General features: G+C 37.7%; 1 protein-coding gene across 10 annotated transcripts in view; it reads left to right on the forward strand.

Moving 5' to 3' along the window:
* EXTL3 (exostosin like glycosyltransferase 3) overlaps window positions 1–18,633 on the forward strand; it is a 142,558-nt gene that overhangs the window by 79,403 nt on the left and 44,522 nt on the right. Inside the window, exon 1 of one of the 10 annotated variants that reach the window (XM_082726874.1) lies at window positions 2,904–3,023. The exons of the other annotated variants lie outside the window; for them this stretch is intronic. The gene's annotated coding sequence lies outside the window, so the exon portion shown is untranslated. Of the gene's footprint in view, window positions 1–2,903; window positions 3,024–18,633 lie in introns of those variants that run through there. 10 annotated transcript variants of the gene reach the window in all.

Below are 18,633 nucleotides of genomic sequence, written 5' to 3' on the forward strand. Positions count from 1 at the left end.
GAAGATAAATTTGAATGTATAACTTACAGATTGGTGGAGGGGTTTAAAAAGAAGAAAAAACCTTGATAACTAACAAGACAGGATAGCGGTGAGGAGCATTGACAAACATAACACAGATTAAGATTGTTATAAGTAAATCTTAATGTATCACAATAAGCAAAAGCAGACCAAACACTAGTTTAGAGGCAAAGATTATTATATTGGAATATTATTTAAAAAGTGAAATCTCGGGGCACCTGGGTGGCTCAGTGGGTTAAGCCGCTGCCTTCGGCCCAGGTCATGATCTCAGGGTCCTGGGATTGAGTCCCACATCGGGCTCTCTGCTCAGCAGGGAGCCTGCTTCCCTCTCTCTCTCTCTGCCTGCCTCTCCGTCTACTTGTGATTTCTCTCTGTCAAATAAATAAATAAATAAAATCTTAAAAAAAAAAATCTCATTCTCAAATATTTGTGAGAGGTACCTGAAACACATGGATGTAGAATGTTTGCTAGAAAAAGAATGGAAAAAGTTAAACTAGGCCAATATTAACTAATACCTCAGTATCTGAAAAGATGGAAACAACCTAAGTGTTCATCAACAAATGAATGAATGAACAAAATGAATGTATATACATACAGTGGAATATTGTTCAGCCATAAAAAGGAATGAAGTTCTGAGACATGCTATTATGTAGATGAACCTTGAAACATTATGCTAAGTAACATAAGCCAGATACTGTATGATTCTACTTAGATGAATATCTAGAATAGGCAAATTGATGGAGACAGAAAGTAAATTAGAGGTTACCAGGGACTGGGAGGAGAGGGAAGGAGAGAGTGACTGCTTGATAAAGAATTTCTGTTCAGGGTCATGAAAAAGATTTGGAAATACATAGTGGTGATGGTTGTACAACATTGTAAATATAATTAATGCTGCTGAGTGGTACACTTAAAAATGATTTAGTTGGCAAACTTTATGTGCTATATATTTTACCACATAATAAGAAATTCTAAGATTGCAAAGAAACAAGTAAATATGGCCCTTGATTAAGAGAGGAAATAGTCAATTAGAATCAAATCTGTAGGGGTTCCTGGGTGGCTCAGTCAGCTAAGCATCTGCCTTCAGCTCAGGTTATGATCCTGGGGTCCTGAAATTGAGCCTTGTGTTGGGCTCCCTGCTCTGTGGGGAGTCTGCTTCTCTGTCTTCCTCTACCCCTCACCCCACTCGTGCTCTCTCTCTCAAATAAATAAAATCTTTTAAAAAAGAATTTATTGAATGAAATGAATGATAGACTATACATAACAGAAGAATGGTTTGGTGAATTCAAAGGTCAATTGAAATTATTCAAGCTGAAGCACTATTAGGTGAAATAAAAAATATTCAGTTAGAGTGAAACAGGATAAGTTAATGGAGCGTGGAAATTAGGGACTGTGGTTTCTTATGGTCCTATACTAGAGTGCAGGCAGTAGAGATAAATGCAAACATTATTATAAATTATTATTGCTATTATAAATAATACTACCATAATTATTATTATAAGAAGGAATGGATATAGTTTGGCATGAGGTCAGATGTGGACATAAGCAGTTGGAGGAATAAAAATAACTCTAAGAGGTGCCTGAGTGGCACAGTTGTTTAAGCATCTGATTCAGTTTCAGCTTAGGTTGTGATCACAGGGTCATGAGATTGAGCACCATGTTAGGCTCCATGCTGAGTGCAGAGTCTCCTTGAGATTCTCTCTCCCTCTGCTCCTCCCACTAGTGCTCTCTCTCTCATTTTTCTCTCTCTCTCAAATCTTTAAAAAAAATAAAAATAATTCTAAGACTTGTGGCTGGTAAATAGCCTACTATATGTCAGATACTGTGCAGGTTAATTTTTATTTACTATTTCTAATTCTCACAACAATCCTGAACATTATCGTTACCATTTTAGTGATGAAAAACTGTGGCTCAGAATGGTTAAGTGACCATCTAATAGCTTATAAAGCTGGGATTTGATCCAGGTCTGGTGAGCCCTGAGGTCTATACTCCTACCTATATATCCCACTGTTTCTAGTTGGTAAGACTGGAAGAATGTAGTAGTATGGGCAGAACTGCAAGTTTCTGGAGAGATGAGATATTGGGAGTCATGACTGTGATATATATCCTAGGAGAGGTATCCTTTAGGGTTGGAAAGTTGGTCTACTACAAAGCAGAAAGGGTAGGGTCGGAGTAATAGGTCTGGGGGTTGACGCCATTTAAGTGGATGGATTCATTATCAGGCATGTTGAAAACCTTTGGGGATCATTTTCCTTATGAGGTAGGAGGAATACTGGGAGCCAACAAAGCAGAAAGAAAGAACAAGTCAGGGTAATAGGTAGAACACCAGGAAGTATGGTTTCCTGGGAAATCAAGTAAAAAGTAGAATTGAGAAGATGATGGGTGATATAGTTCATTTATTTAACAGGTATTTATAGAGCACTTACAGTGTGCCAGACTCTCTGCTGGGTACTGGTGATATAGCAGTGAGCCAAGCAAATGAGATTCCTGTCCTCAAGAATTAAATGAATTAAGTGAAAGATGTTACAAAAGAAATCAGTAGATCAATGCCAGAAAGTGTCAGGGGGTAAGAAACTGCTTTAAACAGAAGTAGCAAGAAAATTAAAAACTGAAGGATGAGAGTTGGCCAGAGAAACCCTGGGGAAGAGCCTTTGAGACTAAAAGTGTGGCAGATGTAAAAGTTCTGAGAGGCAGTAAAGAGCTTGGTGTAGTTAAGGAACTGAAGGGAGGCCAGTGTAGCTAAAGTTGAGGAAGGAAGTGGAATAGTGATAGCAAATGAGATTAAGTCGGTGATCAGGATCTAGTTATGAAGAGCCTGGCAGTACAGTGGGAAGCCACTGAAAAAAATTTTTTTCTAAAAAAATTTTATTTATTTATTTATTTGACAGAAAGAGACAGCGAGAGAGGGAACACAAGCAGAGGGAATGGGCAAAGCAGGCTTCCCACCGAACAGGGAGACCAATGCGGTGCTAAATCCCAGGACCCTGGGATTATGACCTGAGCTGAAGGTAGATGCTTAATGACTGAGCCACCCAGGTGCCCTGCCCCTGAATATTTTTAAGGAGGGGAGAGACATGGTCTAACTCATATTTATTTGTTTAATTGATATGTAAATGACATAATATCCTATTAGTTTTGGGAGTACATCACAGTGATTTGATATTTTTATACATTGTGAAATGATTCCTGAAATGAATCAGATGACAATACAGCTGATTATATCTGTCACATTACAAAGTTATTACAATATTATTGATTATATTCCCTAAATTGTACTTTATAACCCCATGACTTATTTATTTTGTAGCTGGAAATTTGTACATCGTAACCCCCTTTACCTATTTTGCCCACCCCTACCCCACCAAGGCCTCCTCTTATAATTAACAGTTTGTTTCCTGTATTTGAATCCATTTCTCTTTTGTTTATTTTGCTTTTTAGATTATATACATATGAAATCATACAGTATTTGTTTTTCTGTGTCTGACTTATATCACTTAGCATTATACCTCTAGGTTTATTATGTTGTCTCAGGTGGTAAGATTTTATTCTTCTTTATGGCTGAATGATACTCCATTGTATATATATACACCACATGTTTATCCATTTATCTGTTGATGGGCACTTTGCTTCCATATTCTTGGCTATTATGAAAATGTTACAGTGAACATGGAGGTGTATATATCTCTTCAAACTGCTGTTTATGTTTTCTTCGCATAAATACAAAGAAGTGGAATTACTGGGTGGTATGTTCTATTTTAAATTTTTTGAGGAACTTCCATACTGTTGTCCATTGTAGCTACATCAGTTTACCTTCTCATGATGTACTTTTTTTCACATCCTCATCAACACTTGTAATTTTTGTCTTTTTTGATAATACCCAATCTGATTGGTATGAAGTGATATATCATTGTGGTTTTGATTTGCATTTCCCTGATGATTAATGGTGTTGAGCATCTTTTCGTGTCCCTTTTGGGCATTTGTATGTCTTCTCTGGAAAAATGGCTATTCAAGTCCTCTGCCCATTTTTTATTCAGGTTGTTTGGTTCTTTGATATTAAATTTTATAAGTTCTTTATGTATTTTTAGTATTGACTCCTTATCAGATGTATGATTTGCAAATATCTTCTCCCATTCTCTAGTTACCTTTTCATTTTGTTGATGGTTTCCTTTGCTGTGCAAAAGCTTTTTGATTGGATATAATCTCATTTGTGTATTTTCGTTTTTCTTGCCCTTGCCAAGGAGATTGGTTGAAAAAATATTGCTGAAACTGATGTGAGATAGCTTACTACCCATATTTCCTTCTAGGAGTTTTATGGTCTCAGATCTTGCATTCAAGTCTTCAGTCCATTTTGAATTTATTTTTGTGTATGGTGTCAGATAAGGACCTAGTTCATTTCATTCTTTTGTATGTGGCTGCCCAGTTTTTCCAGCACCATTTATTGAAGAGAATATCCTTTAGCCATTGTATATTTTTGGTGCTTCCATTGTAAATTGACCATATATGCATGAGTTTACTTCTGGGCTCTCTATTCCATTGATTTTATTGTGTTTTTGTGGCCGTTTCATACTGTTTTGATTACTATATCTTTGTGGTGTAGTTTGAAATCAGGGAGCATAATACCTCCAGCTTTTTCTTTCTCAAGATTGCTTTAGGGCTCTTGGGGGGCTCAGTTGATAAGCATCTGCCTTCAGCCCACGTCATAATCCCAGGGTCCTGGGATTGAGCCCTGCATCGGGCTCCCTGCTTGATGGGAAGCCTGCTTCTCCCTCTCCCACTCCCCCTGATTGTGTTCCCTCTCTTGCTCTCGCTCGCTCGCTCTCTCTGTGTCAAAATAAATAAATAAATAAAATCTTAAAAAAAAAAAAAAGATTGCTTTAGCTATTTGAAGGTGGCTTTTTGTTGTTGTTTTATACAAATTTTAGACTTGTTCATTCTTTGTCTGAAAAATGCCATTGGTATTTTGATGAGGACTGCATCAAGTCTGCAGATTGCTTCAGGTAGTATGGAGATTTTAACAACACTTATTCTTCCAGTCCATGAGCACAGACCATCTTTTGTTTGTTTATGTTGTCTTTAGTTTCTTTTACACATCTTTTACCTCCTTGGTGAAATTTATTTCTAAGTATTTTATTCTTTCTTTTTTTCCAAGAAGCTTACTGAAATATTTTTTCAGTAGTCCCACTGTTTTAAATGTATATTTATGGACTGTCCAAAAACAATAGTTTTAGTACCCCTCAGACTTCTGGAAATTTTAAATGATCCAAGAAGCTCTTGTGAAGATCAAGTTTTCAAATTTTTTACCAGGAACATCCTCCAGTCAGCTTTCGTGTGCCCAGAAAGCATTCATTTAGCAGGAGTCTGTGTTTTAAGCATACATCTTTCACCTGCATAGTTGATGATATTCATTTGATATTTGCAAAGTTTTACAACTTGAAACAGTTATCAAGATCTAAAACCTTAAATGCACTTTACTTGAATGTTGACTGATTTCATGCTGCGATAGGGCAGGCATACATGCAGTTATACAGTGAGGCCTCTCTTTCACACGGAAGAAATCTCTGCTTATATTATAAACTCCTTGGCATACAGTTGATGACCAGTAAACTAAGATGCATTAAAATCAATCTCCTCCTATCCTGGCATGGGATCTCAGACTGGGACCTGTTGGGGATCTCTTAGTGTTCCATTAACAATGTGGCCTAGGCCAGGCTGCTGCCCTCCACATATTTAGGTCAAGGGATCCTCAGACCTTCCCAGCCTGGTGCTCAAGAGGCTGTGTATCCTGAACCACTTAACCATTCTGGAACCCCCAACATAACACATCAGCAGAGAGCAGAGGCAAGAATAAAAGTGACATTTTATTCTTTTTTTTTTTTTTTAAGATTTTATTATTTGACAGAGAGAGAGACAATGAGAGAGAGAACACAAGCAGAGGGAGTGGGAGAAGGAGAAGCAGGCTTCCCAATGAGTAGGGAGCCTGATGTGGGGCTCAATCGCAGAACCCTGGGATCATGACGTGAGCGGAAGGCAGAGGCTTAACGACTGAGCCACTCAGGTGCCCCGACATTTTATTCTTTTTGTTGCAATTATAAATGTGGTTTTCTTTATGTCTCTTTCTAATCACTCGTTATTAGTGTATAAAAATGCTACTAATTTTTGTATGTTAATTTTGTATCCTGTCACTTCACCCAGTGGTCATTACATCATGTGCCCTCCTTAATACCCCTCACCCAGATACCCATCCTCCCAACTCTCTCCCCTTCAGCAACCCTCAGTCTTTTTCCTATAGTTGAGTCTCTTATTGTCTGTCTCCCTCTCTGATTTTGTCTTATTTTTTTTTTAATTAATTTATTTATTTGACAGAGATCACATGTAGGCAGAGAGGCAGGCAGAGAGTGAGGCAGATGCAGGCTCCCCACTGAGCAGAGAGCCCGACTTGGGGATCGATCCCAGGACCCTGGGATCATGACCTGAGCCGAAGGCAGAGGCTTTAACCCACTGAGCCACCCAGGCACCCCACTGATTTTGTCTTATTTTATATTTCCCTCCCTTCCCCCATGATCCTCTTTTGTTTCTTAAATTCCACATATGAGTGAAACGAAATGGTAATTATCTTTCTCTGAGTGACTTATTTCTTAGCAATAAAATACCCTCTAGTTTCATCTGTGTTGTTGCAAACAGTAAGATTGCATTTTTTGATGGCTAATTAATATTCCACTGTATATATATAGCACATATTCTTTATTCATCTGTTGATAGACATTTGGCCTCTTTCCATAGTTTGGCTATTGTGGACATTGCTGCTATAAACATTGGGGTGCACATGCCCCTTCGGATCACTACGTTTGTATCCTTTGGGTAAATATCTAGTGGTGCAATTGCCAGGTCATAGGGTAGCTGTTTAAAACTTTTTGAGGAACTTCCATACTGCTTTCCAGAATGGCTATACCAGCTTACATTCCCACCAGCGGTGTAAGAGGGTTCCCCTTTCTCTGCATCCTCGCCAACATTTGTTGTTTCCTTACTTGTTAATTTTCTGACTGAATGAGGTGGTATTTCATTGTGGTTTTGCATTTCCCTGATGCCAGGTGATGCTGAGCATTTTCATGTATCTGTTGACCATTTGTATGTCTTTGGAGAAATGTCTATTCATATCTTCTGCCCATTTCTTGACTGGATTATTTCTTTTTTGGGTATTGAGTTTGGTAAATTATTTATAGATTTTGGATACAAGTCCTTTATCTGATAAAACATTTGCAGATATCTTCTCCCATTCTGTAGGTTGTCTTTTGGTTTTGTTGACTGTTTCCTTTGTTGTGCAAAGGCTTTTTATCTTGATGAAGGCCCAGTAGTTCATTTTTGCTTTTTTCCCCCTTGCCTTTGGAGACGTGTCTAGTAAAAAGTTGCTGTGGCTGAGATTGAAGTAGTTCCTGCCTGTGTTCTCCTCCAGAATTTTGATGGATTCCGGTCTCACATTGAGGTCTTTCATCCATTTTGAGTCTATGTTTGTGTGTGGTGTAAGAAAATGGTCCAGTTTCATTTTTCTGCATGTGGCTGTCCAATTTTCCGTATACCATTTGTTGAAGAGACTGTCTTTTTTCCATTGGGTATTCTTTCCTGCTTTGTTGAAGGTTAGTTGACCATAGAGCTGAAGGTCCATTTCTGGGTTCTCTGTTCTGTTCCATTGATCTTTGTGTCTGTTTTGTGTCAGTACCATACTGTCTTGATGATTATAGCTTTGTAATAGAGCTTGAAGTCTGGAATTGTGATGCCATCGTCTTTGGTTTTCTTTTTCAGCATTCCTTTGGCTATTTGGGGGTCTTTTCTGGTACCATACAAATTTTGGGATTATTTGTTCCAGCTCTATAAAAATGTTATGGTGTTCTGATAGGGATTGCATTGAATGTGTAGTTTGTTCTGAGTAGCATAGACATTTTAACAGTATTTGTTCCTCCAGTCCATGACATGGAACATTTTTCCATTTGTGTCTTCCTCCATTTCTTTCATGAGTGTTTATAGTTCTCAGAGAACGGATTCTTTGCTTTTTTGGTTGGATTTATTCCTAGGTATCTTAGTTTTTGATACAATTGTAAATGGGACTGATTTCTTAATTTCTCTTTCTTCTGTCTCATTGTTAGTGTAGAAGAATGCAACTGATTTCTGTGCATTGCTTTTATATCCTACCACTTTGCTGAATTCCTGTATGACTTCTAGCAATTTTGGAATGGAGTCTTTTGGGTTTTCCACATAGAGTTTCATGTCATCTGCAAAGAGTGAGGGTATGATTTCTTCTTTACCCATCTGGATGCCTTTTATTTATTTATTTTTTTGTTGTTGTCTGATTGTTGAGGCTAGGACTTCTAGTGCTATGTTGAATAACAACAGTGATAGTGGACACCTCTGCTGTGTTCCCGACCTTAGGGGAAAAGCTCTTAGTTTTTCCCAATTGAGAACGACATTTGCTGGGAGCTTTTCATATATGGCTTTTATGATATTTAGGTATATTCCCTCTGTCCCTACACTGTGGAGAGTTTTCATTAAGAAGGGATGCTATACTTTGTCAAATGCTTTTTCTGTATCTGTTGAGAGGATCATATGGTTCTTGTTATTTCTTTTATTAATGTGCTATATCACACTGATTGATTTGCAGATGTTGAACTACCCTTGCAGCCCAGGAATAAATCCCACTTTGTTGTGCAAATAATCCTTTTAATGTACTGTTGGATCCCATTGGCTAGTATCTTGATGAGAATTTTTACATCCATGTTCATTAGGGATATTGGTCTATAATTCTCCTTTTTGGTGGGGTCCTTGTTTGATTTTGGGATCAAGGTAATGCTGATCTCATAAAATTAGTTTGGATGTTTTCCTTCCATTTGTACTTTTTTGAAACAGCTTCTGAAGAATAGGTATTAATTCTTTTTTAAATGTTTGGTGAAGTCCCCTGGGAAACTCATTTGGCCCTGGACTCTTGTTTGTTGGAGATTTTTGATTACTGCTTCAATTTGCTTGCTAATTATGGGTATGTTCAGGTTTTCTGTTTCTTCTTGTTTCAGTTTTGGTAATTTATGTTTCTTGGTATGCATCCATTTCTTCTAGATTGCCTAATTTGTTGGCATATTGTTGCTCATAATATGATCATATAATTGTATTTTTTCAGTGTTGATTGTGATCTCTCCTTTTTCATTTATGATTTTATTTATGTGGGTCATTTCTCTTTTTGATAAGTCTTGACAGGTGTTTATCAATTTTACTAATACTTTCAAAGAACCTGTTCCTAGTTTTGTTTATCGTTCTACTGTTCTTTTTGTTTCTATTTCATTGATTTCTGCTCTAATCTTTATTATTTCTCTTCTCCTGCTGGGTTTAGGCTTTATTTGCTATTCTTTCTTCAGCTCCTTTAGGTATAAGTTCAGTTTGTATATTTGAGACCTTTCTTATTTCTTGAGAAAGGCTTGTATTGCTATATACTTCCCTCTTAGGACCACCTTTGTTGCATCCCAAAGATTTTGAACAATTGTGTTTTCATTTTCTTTTGTTTCCATGAATTTTTTGAACTCTTCTTTAATTTCCTGGTTGATCCATTCATTTTTCAGTAGGATGCTCTTTATCCTCCATGTGTTTGTGTTCCTTCCAAATTTTCTCTTGTAATTGAGTCTGGTTTTGTTTTTTTTTTTTTTTTAATTAGAGAAAGCACAAAGCGGTGTGGCAGAGGGTAAGAGAGGAAGGGGAGAAGCAGACTCCCCACCAAGCAGGGAGCCCAATGAGGGACTCAATCCCAGGACTCCAGGATCATGGCCTGAGGCAAAGGCAGCCACTTACCCAACTGAATCTCCCAAGTGCCCCTGAGCTCAAGTTTTAAAGCATTGTTGTCTGAAAATATGCAGGGAATAATCCAGTCATTTAGTACTGGTTGAGACCTGATTTGTGACCCAGTATGTGATCTATTCTGGAGAATGTTCCATGTGCACTTGAGAAGAATGTGTATTCTGTTGCTTTAGGATGAAATGTTCTGAATATACTATGATGTCCATCTGGTCTAGTGTATCATTCAAAGCCCTTGTTTCCTTGTTGATCTTCTGCTAAGATCATTTGTCCATTGCAGTGAGTGGGGTATTAAAGTCCCCTACTATTATTGTATTATTATCAATGTGTTTCTTTAATTTTTTTATTAATTAGTTTATGTAACTGGCTGCTCCCAAGTTAGGGGCTCAAATATTTACAGTTGCTAGATCTTGTTGGATAGACCCTTTAATTATGATACAGTATACTTCTTCATCTCTTATTACAGTTTTTGGTAATAAATTAATAAATCTAATTTGTCTGATATAAGAATTGCTACCCCAGCTTTCTTTTGATGGTTCATTAGTATGATAAATGGTTCTCCACCCCCTTACTTTCAATCTGGGGTGTCTTTGGTTCTAAAATGAGTCTCTTGCAGACAGCACATCAATGGGTCTTGTTTTTTCAATCCCTTCTGATATCCTGTGTCTTTTGATTGGGGCATTTAGCCCATTTACATTCAGGTAACTAATGGAAGATAGGAATTTAGTGCCATTGTATTACCTGTGAAGTCACTCTTTTTGGGCTTTTGTCTTTTTTTTTTTTCCTGGCCTGTGTTACTTTTGGACTCTTTCTTCACTTAAAGGATCCCCTTTAGTATTTCTTGCAGGGTTGGTTTAGTGATCAGAAATTCCTTTAGTTTCTGTTTGTTCTGGAAGTTCTTTATCTCTTCTGTTTTGAATGTCAGCCTTGCTGGATAAAGTATTCTTGGCTGCATGTTTTTCTCATTTAACACCCTGAATATGTCATGCCTGACCTGCTGGGTCTTTGTGAATAGGTCTGCTGCCAGCCTTATGTTTTACCCTTGTAGGTAATGGGCCTCTTGTCCCCGAGCTGCTTTTAGAATTTTCTCTTTGTCTTTGAGATTTGCAAATCTCACTATATGTCAAGGTGTTGACCTATTTTTATTGATTTTGAGGGGGGTTCTTTATGTCTCCTGGACTTGAATGCCTGTTTCCTTCCTCAGATTAGGGAAGTTCTCAGGTATAATTTGCTCAAATAAACCTTCTAACCCCGCCCCTTCCTCTTCCTCTGGGATCCCAATTATTCTAATATTGTCTCACTTTATACTATCACTGATCTCTTGAATTCTCCCCTCATGATCTAGTATTTGTTTATCTCCTTTTCTCAGCTTGTTTATTCTCCATCATTTTGTCTTCTATAGCACTGACTCTTCTGCTTCGTTTATCTTAGAAGTTAGGACCTCCATTTTTTATTGCATCTCAGCAATAGCCTTTTTGATACCAACCTCTTTAGATTTTAGGGTTTTTTTTTCCTCCAGTAAGGGATTCTCTAGTGTCTTCTGTGTTTTTTTCCAAGCCCCGCTAGTATCTTTATAATTATTGTTTTGAATTCTTAGTTCTGACATCTTACTTATACCCACATTGATTAAATCCCTGTCAGTGAGTACTGCCTCTTGTTCTCTTTATTTTGACAGTGACTTCTTCCATCTTGTCATTACGTCCAGAGAAGAGTAGGTGATAGAGAGAAAAAAATAAAAAATAGCAACAATGACACCAGAAAAATATATACTAAACTAATTTGAAGAGATGAGAAAGCGAAAAAGAAATAATAGAGAATAAAATCAAACAGAGGTGAACAGAACAGAATATTAAAGTAGGTCCTGGGTGTATTTTGGTTTGAATATTCAAAACTAGAAACTAGATACCAAAATTATAAAATAAAAGCTTATATACATATACAAAAATAAAACTGAATGCAATGAAAGGAAGCCAAAAATGAAATATATATATGTATATATATAAAAAACATAAATGTAAAAATGGAAATTAAAAAAGTTGACAAAATAGGGAATTGGCTGAAAAGGAAAAAACTTAAAACTGAAAGGCTAAAGAATTGTGAGAAAAAAACCACAAATTCTGATTTTCCCCGGAGTTTTACAGTTCTCTGTGATCAGTAAACTTGGTATTAGCTGGAAGTTCCTGCTGGTTTTCTGGGGAAAGGGCCTGTTGGGCTGATTCTCAGGTGTCTTTGCCTGAGTGGAATTGCATCCCCCTTACCAGGGGGCCAAGCTCAGTATAAGCAACCCCAGATTGCTCTGTGTGTGTGGCTTTTGTTCTCTAAAATCTAAACTGGTTGATTTCAGCACCAATTTGGGGTATGAAAATTGCAGCTTCCCAATATCCAGCCCTGGAGCTGAAAGTTTGCACCCCTGACTCTTCAGTGTGCCCTCAGAGAAAAGCAATCACTCTTGTCTCCTTGGTTTCTGTCTGCATTCAGTGTTCAAGCAGCCTATGATAAAGCATTTTGTTTAGTTTTTTAAGATTTTATTTATTTTTTCGTCAGGGAGAGAGCACAAGTAGGTAGAGTGGCAGGCAAAGGCAGAGAGAGAAGCAGGCTTCCTGCTGAGCAAGGAGCCCGATGTAGGACTCAATCCCAGGACCCCAGGATCATGACCCGAGCTGAAGGCAGCCGATTGACTGAGCCACCAAGGCGTCCCATGATCAAGTGTTTTTAATCTCAGGCATGTGCCCCGTTTCAATTCTCCAAACTTTATGGACTCCAGTGGTGCAAGCCAGTGCTGGTCTCCTGGGGGAGGGAATGGGGTCTTGCCATGGTCTTGCCTCTTGCTGGGCTCCTGCTTGCAGAGCAGTCACACGACTGGGCTTCGTTTTACAGTTTATGCCAACATTGAGCACAAAGTTCAAACCTGTGCTTACTACTTGTAGCTGGCTTCCCTGCTCCGATACTTGGAAACTCTGCCACACTCAGATAACCCCGTTTTTTTGTGACCCCAGGTATCCTGAGATCACACTGTCGCACCTTGGGTTCTTTGCCACCTGAGCGCCCTTCAGGCAGGGGCATCCCCTAATGGAGCAGACTTCTAAAAGTTCTGCTTTTGGTTCTCCACTGCTTATATCACTTTTTGAGACTTATAGAGGCTTCCTCCCCCTACAGTTTATCTTCTGATGATATATTGCCTCAGATTCACTTTTTCATACCTCCTAACTTGCAAAAATTGATTGCTTTTCTATTTGTAGAATTGCAGCAATTCTTTTCTCAGATTGCCAGTTGAGTTCACAGGTGTTCAGAATGATTTGATAGCTATCTAGCTGAATTCCAGGAACCAGATAAAATGACTCTCCCCTACTCCTTCACCATCTTACCTCTCTCCCCGGTTTGCTAATATCATGTTGAAGTTTTTTGCATCTGTGTTCATCAAGGATATTGACCTGTAACTTACTCTTTTTTTTTTTTTTTTTTTTTGTGGTGGTGGTTCAGGCCAGTGTTTACTTACAGATTTTCTGCCTAGATGATCTATGCATTGATATAATTGGGAGTATAATTTTCCCTACATTATTGTATTATTGTCCATTTCTCCCTTTATATCCATTAATATTTGTTATTAATATTAAAACAACTCCTATGTTATATCCTCTTATCAGATTGACTCCTTTATCATTATGTAATGCCCTTCTGTGTGTGTGTATGTGTGTGTGTTGTGTGTTTTTAAGATTTTACTTATTTGTCAGAGAGAGAGAGAACACATAAGTGGGGGAGTGCAGGCAGAGGGAGAGGGAGAAGTAGGCTTCTTGCTGAGCAGGGAACCTGATGACTTGGGGCTCGATCCTAAGACCTTGGCATCATGAGCTGAGCCGAAGGCAGATGCCTAATTGACTAAGGCACCTAGGCGCCCTCCTTCTTTGTGTTTTGTTACAGTTTTTGTTTTATAGTCTGTTTTGTCTGATATAAGTATGGCTACTTCAGCTTTCTTTTCATTTACATTTGCATGGAATATCTTTTTCTATCCCTTTACTCTCAGCCTTTGTGTGTCTTGAGATCTGGAGTCTTTTATGGCAGCATATAGATGGATCTTTTTTTTTAAATTTATTCACCCTATATCTTTTTTTTTTTAAGATTTTATTTATTTACTCGACAGAGATCACAAGTAGGCAGAGGCAGGCATAGAGAGAGGGGGAAGCAGGCTCCCTGCTGAGCAGAGAGCCCGATGTGGGGCTCGATCTCAGGACTGTGGGATCATGACCTGAGCAGAGGCTTTAACCCACTGAGCCACCCAGGCACCCCCACCCTTATATCTTCTGATTAGAGCATTTAGTCTCTTTACATTAAATTAATTATTGATAGATATGTGCTTATTGACATTTTGTTAATTGTTTTCTGGTTGTTTTTGTAACTCTTTTTGTCCCTTTTCTTCTCTTTGTCCCTTTTCTTTTTTTTTTTTTTAAGATTTTTATTTATTTATTTGACAGAGAGATCTGCAGGCAGAGAGGCAGACGATAGAGAGATAGAGAGGAGGAAGCAGGCTCCCCGCTGAGCAGAGAGCCCGATGCGGGACTTGATCCCAGGACACTGAGATCATGACCTGAGCCGAAGGCAGAGGCTTTAACCCACTGAGCCACCGAGGTGCCCCATCTTTGTCCCTTTTCTTGTGGTTTGATGGTTTTCTTTAGTGTTATGTTTGGGTTCCTTTGTCTTTATTTTTTGTGTATCTTCTGTAGGTTTTGGTTTGTGGTTACTGTGAGGTTCATACATATTGATCTTTATATGTAGTTGATAGTCACTTAAGTTCAGACACATTATAAATTCTAAAAACGCTGTTTTTACCCTTTATCCTGTTTTATGTTTTTTACTTCATACTTTATATGTTCATTTTTTATCCCTTAACTACTTATTGTAGTTATGGTTGATTTTCTTATTTCTAGTTATGGCCTTTTCTTTTCCACTTAAAGACTCCTTAACATTTCTTGTAAGGCCAGCTGGAGTAGCCTGTAGCATGTTGCACAGGAGCTGCCCTGGTGGGACACCTGGAGCTAGGGTGGGTTGGGGTCTGGAGTGTGCTGGGAGACCTTAGCACCCTAGCTAGAGCATGTATACCTTGCTCCTGTTCATGCTATCAAGGTGGAGAGGCTTTCTAGTGCCTCTGAACCCACAGAATTCGAGCAATTTTCCTTCTGTCTCGTGTATGCTCAAGAGTTAGTAAATGAGTTTCTTTCACGTGTGGTGTAGTTGCCCTTGAAGTCACTGTTTTCTCGCTGTGCCCTGGGATACATGAATCACAGGCCCCTCAGTAATATAGCTCCCCACTGCAGGATGGTGTTTTGGGGTGGGATTCCTGTTGTTGCAGTGTTTCTGTCTCCTTCCGTTTTCTAAGTGTGTTCCCTCTTTTTTTTTTTTTTTTTGGTGCAGAAGCTCTTTAATGAGCCCTCAATTCTTCTTCAGGAGGAATTGCTTTATATGTAGGTATAAATTCAGTGTGACCTTGGTAGGAGGTGAGTTCAGTGTCTTCTTACACTGCACTCTTGAACCACCAAAATTCTAATTCATGTTTTAAGATGATGATTCTGGTTGCTATGTATAGAATGCTTTGTAGGGGCAGGCTGACAAGCTAGGTGTTCACTGCTGGGCAGATGACAGAGAATAAGGCAGGTTATATTGTATTTGGAGTAAAGAAAATCTCTGGAGATTGTTCCTTATTAGTGTTTCAGTGACATTTATTTCTATATACTAAGAACTTCATTGTCATTTTACAGAGAATGAAAGAAGAGATTCATTTTTCTTTTTACAGAAGAGATTCTGAGGATTTTCTTTTTCTTTTGTGCTTGAAATAATTTAATTGTCTGTTTAGGAAAGAAAGTTCATGCTCTTGGACACTGACATAGTTTTACTTTATTCTAATAAAAGGGATGGAACTTGATGGGAAAATTCTTTTGAATTATTGATTTCCATTTGTTTCTGTTTCCACCTGTGATCATGTAAGTTATTAGCACTAACAATATCAGATTTAGTATAGTAAGTCAGCAAATGACTTTAAAAAATTATTGTTTAGACTCTGTGTAATATATTTCAGAGTTTTAAATATGAGAAATTTCAAACATATGTAAATACAGACTACAGTATAATAAACTTCCATATATCCTCATCATGCAGTGTCAACAATAGTTAGCTCATGGTTAATCTTGTTTCATCTGTACCTCCAAACACACTTTACCACCCGCACTCATCCTGTTTATTTTTAAGCAAATTCTGGATAAATTGTTTTCTCTGTAAAAATCTCCATATAGGGGCGCCTGGGGTGGCTCTGTTGTTAAGCATCTGCCTTATGCTCAGGTCATGATCCCAGGGTCCTGGGGTAGAGCCTTGCGTCGGGCTCCCTGCTCAGCGGGGAGCCTGCTTCTCCCTCTCCTTCAGCTGCTCCCCCAGCTTATGTTTCCTCTGTTGGTGTGTCTGTCAGATAAATAAGTAACCGTGTATGTGGATGGTTTGTCTTCGAATGTCAATTTATATGCTTCTTGTTCCAGTATAATTATCAAATATCAACCCTTTTCAGTTAAGAATGTCTCTGTTTGAATATTAAATTCTGTGGTCACCTAATATACATAAGGGAAGGCTTTTCATAGTTGTCAGTAAATACATTCATTTTTTTTTAAATTTCATTTTATTTTAATTCCAGTATAGTTAGTATAAAGTGTTATATTAGTTTTTGGTATATAATAGTGTTTCACCAATTTTATACATCACCCAGTGTTCATCACAAAGAATGTACTCCTTAATCCCCATCACTTACTTCACCCACCCCCACCAGCCATCTCCCCACTGATAACCATCAATTTGTTCTCAATAGTTAAGGGTCTGTTTCTTGGCTTACCTCTTTCTTTTTCCTTTGATTGTTTTGTTTCTTAAATTCCACATCTGAGTGAAATCTCATATGGTATATGGTATTTGTCTTTCTCTGACTGGCTTATTTCACCTAGTATTATGCTCTTTAGCTCCATCCATGTCATTGCAAATGGCAAGATTTCATTCTTTTTTATGGCCAAATAATATTCCATTATATAGATATACACACATACCACATCTTCTTTATCCATTCGTCTATTGATGGGCACTTGGGCTGCTTCCATAATTTGGCTGTTTTAAATAATGCTGCTATAAACATATGGCTTCATGAATCCCTTTGAATCAGAATTTTTGTATTTTTTTGGTTAATACCCGATGGCATAATTAATGGACCATTGGATAGTTCTATTTTTAACTTTCTGAGGAACCTCAATACTGTTTTCTACAGTGGCTGAACCAGTTTGTATTCCCACCAACTATGCAAGATGTTCCTTTTTCTCCACATCCTAATCAATATTTGTTGTTTCTTGTGTTGATTGTTACCATTCTGACTGGTGTGTAGTGATACTATAGTTTCAATTTGCATTTCCTTGATGATAAGTGATGTTGAGCATCTTTTCATGTGTTTGTTAGCTATCTGTGTGTCTTCTTTGGGAAAATATCAGTTCATTTCTTCTGCCCATTTTAAATTGGATTATCTGTTTTTGGGTGTTGATTTGTATAAGGTTTTTTTTTTTTTTAATATATTTTGGATACTAACCCTGTATCATATATTTCATTTGCAGATAACCTCTCCTATTCCATAGGTTGCCTTTTAGTTTTGTTGATTATTTCTCTTGGCTGTGCAGAAGCGTTTTATTTTAATAAAATCCCAATAGCTTATTTTTGCTTTTGTTTCCCTTGTCTCGGGATATATATCTAGAAAAATGTTGCAACAGTTGATGGTCAGAGACCTTACTGTCTGTACTCTCTTCTTAGATTTTATGGTTTCAAGGTCTCACATTTGGATTAGGTCTTTAATCAATTTTGAGTTTATTTTTGTGGATGGTGTAAATAAGTGGTTCAGTTTCATTCTTTTGCGTGTTGCTGTCCAGTTTTCCCAACAACATTTGTTCAAGAGTTTGTCTTCTTCCCATTGGATATTCTTTCCTGCTTTGTTGAAGATTAATTGACCATACAGTTGTGGGTTCATTTCTGGGTTTTTATGTTCTGTTCCATTGATCTATGTGTCTTGTTTTTGTGCCAGTTCCATACTGTTTTTATTGTTACAGCTTTGTAATGTAAGTTGAAGTCCGAAATTTTGATACCTCCAGCTTTGTTCCCCCCGCCCCCAACCACCCAAAATTGCTTTGGCAATTCAGGGTCTTTTATGGTTCCACATAAATTTTAGGATTTTTTTTTGGTCTAGTTCATGAAAATTACTGTTGGTATTTTGGTCAAGATTGCACTAAATGTGTAGATTGCGTTGGGTAGTATAAACATTTTAATAATATTCTTCCATTCCATGAGCATGGAGTATCTTTCCATTGCTTTATGTCATTTTTTGTTTCTTTCATCAGTATTTTATAGTTTTCAGAGTACAGGTCTTTCACCTCTTTGATTAGCTTTATTCCTAGTATCTTATTATTTTTGATGCAGTGATAAATGAGATTGTTTCTTAATTTGTCTTTCTGCTGCTTCATTATTGGTGTATAGAAATGCAACATATTTCTCTACGTTTGTTTTGTATCTTGCAACTTTACTGAATTCATTTATCTGTTCTTGTAGTTTTTTGGTATAGTCTAGGGTTTTCTGTGTAGAGTAACATGTCATCTGCAAATAGTGAAAGTTCTACTTCTTCCTTACCAATTTGGATACCTTTTGTTTTTTGTCTGATTGCTGAGTCTAGAACTTCCAGTACTCTGTTGATAAGAGTGGACATCCTTGTCTTATTCCTGACCTTAGAGGAAAAGCTCT

This window comes from Mustela nivalis (assembly GCF_964662115.1).
Source record: "Mustela nivalis genome assembly, chromosome: 4".
Classification (NCBI taxonomy): Eukaryota; Metazoa; Chordata; class Mammalia; order Carnivora; family Mustelidae; genus Mustela; species Mustela nivalis.